Source organism: Octopus sinensis, linkage group LG6, assembly GCF_006345805.1.
Source record: "Octopus sinensis linkage group LG6, ASM634580v1, whole genome shotgun sequence".
Taxonomy (NCBI): domain Eukaryota; kingdom Metazoa; phylum Mollusca; class Cephalopoda; order Octopoda; family Octopodidae; genus Octopus; species Octopus sinensis.
In genome coordinates this window covers 13001802-13004301 of record NC_043002.1, presented here as the reverse complement: position 1 = coordinate 13004301, position 2500 = coordinate 13001802, and positions in this window count along the sequence as shown.

Here is a 2500-nt window from a genome sequence, read left to right as displayed (position 1 = left end):
TTTAACTGGTTCTTATTTAATCGACCCCGATAGGATGAAAGGCAAAGTCGACCGCGGCGGAATTTGAACTGAGAATGTAGCGACGCGGAAAATACCGGTAGGCATTTCACCCAGCGTGCTAACGATTCTGCCGGCTCGGCACCTTAACAATATAACGGATAATGACAGACGTTATTAATATTGCTAGAAAATCTCAGCTTTTTGTTAATGTCTCACAAATTAAACGATTTAATTCCAAGATTCTGATGTAACGGCCACAGGATATGCAGGCGGTGAGTTGGCAGACACGTTAGCACGCCGGGCGAAATGCTTACCGGTATTTCGTCTGCCGTTACGTTCTGAGTTCGAATTCTGCCGAGGTCGACTTTGCCTTTCATCCTTTCGGGGTCGATTAAATAAGTACCAGTTAGGCACTGGGGTCGATATAATCGACTTAATCCCTTTGTCTGTCTTTGTTTGTCCTCTCTTATGGGTAGTAAAGAAATAGATACTTCGCCTGCCGCTACGTTCTGAGTTCAAATTCCGCCGAGGTCGACTTTGCCTTTCATCTTTTCGTAGTCGATAAATTACGTACCAGTTACGTACTGGGGTCGATATAATCGATCCATTTATTTAACCTTGTTTGTCCTTTCTGTGTTTAGCCACTTGTGGGTAGTAAAGAAATAGGTATTTCGCCCGTCATTATGTTCTGAGTTCAAATTCTGACGCGGTCGACTTTACTTTCATACTTTCGGAGTCGATAAATTAAGTACCAGTTACGTACTGGCGTCGATCTCATCGACTGGGCCCCTCCTCAAATATTTCGGGCCTGGTGCTTAGTATATCAAAGAATATAAGAATGGGAGTATACCATAGTGCTGAGACTTAGTGGGCTATATAACATAGATCCACTACAGGCTTTGATCGTAGGCTTAGCTATATGCCAACTTGCCAACAAGCATACGTTTGATATATTTAGAAAATGTCTTACTAAGCATTCAAAAATGTTGATATAAAATTACCTAAATTACAAAATAACCATGGCATGCTAAATTTCTTAGATATTAACCTCACTTTACCTACAAAATTGCACAGAACTCTTTAGCTTACGTAACGACAATTTGAAATTAATACAGAGTCCTTCTATCTGCACATAGGTACCAACATAGCTAGCAACGTTAAGACACGAATATATACTGGCCACATTAATTGCTTTAAGTCTAATCTATGGTGAAACGTTGCAATAACAAGTAGTTCAAAGCTTATTATTTTGTTAAACATGAAGTCCTATACCACTAAGAACCTCCATTTAATCCGTGCCAAACTGTTACTTAAGGTTACACCTCACGAATATGACATTATTTTTGTTACTTTTTTGTGTGAAAAACTTGAATCAAGACCAAAACCCCAATTGGTGAAATGACAGATATGTGTAGAAACTTTTCTACACTCTCTCGGCCTTCAAACTTGTATTAAATGTCCCGAGTCCGGTGGTTATTAGGATGTGGGATTTGTATGAAGTTACATTCTCTTAGATGAACTGTTAAAGAGTTGAGTGGCTTCAATTGTCCTAGGTACGTTTGAATGTCTGCGAGTACCTTTTTTTCTTGAGGCAATTCCTAAAATGGTAATTAACACATAGCTGGACGTCTGACGTTGCTAATACTCCAGGTCAGAGTATTAGCGCCTGTCAGGGAATAATAATGGGCAAGAGCTGGTTCCTCAGATCCTGGAACTCCCAAACCGGGTCCCCACTACCGGACGGATGTTATTTTAGTTCATACACAGGATATCCGTTTGTAGTAAAGCTACACTTACAGAAGTTTTAGTACATGTTATTTTGACTGTTACCACTTGATGGAGCGGCGCGTTGTATCCATTTTATAGCCATTCCAAAACAAGAAATATTTAAAATCTCAACCAATTCTAAATATATCAGACTTATCAAAGATTTTTGAAACAGAAAATGAAGATTGTGTACTATATGCAGATCCGTTAATATGGCAGATGTTGTATCCTTTATCTTGTTGTGACCATGCTGGAGCACCCCTGGAAGGATTTATATCTAGTGTATCAACTTCTAGTATCTTTTTAAGTCTGGTACTTATTCTATAGGTTTCTTCTGTCGAACCACTAATTTAATGGGATGTAAGCAAACAAACACAGGTTATCGGGCGATGCAAGAGGCAGACACACACGCACGAACGCATATGTGTATAACGACGGGATTCGACACAGTTTCCGTCTAGCAAATACATTCACAATGTTTTGGTTGACTCAGAGCTATAATAGAAGACACTTGCCTGACCTGCCACGCAGTGGAATAGAAACCGAAACCGCATCGTTGCAAAGCAAGGTTCTAAGCCACACAGCCAAAATCTTAAAAAATATCGTGTGTGGACAACTGTTAGAAAATCTACAATTTTTCTACTGAGATTATAAATGTACTCATTGATCAAATTCATTCATTTCTCTCTGTTATGTCGCTCACAAGGCACATGAATACACAGATCCATTCACA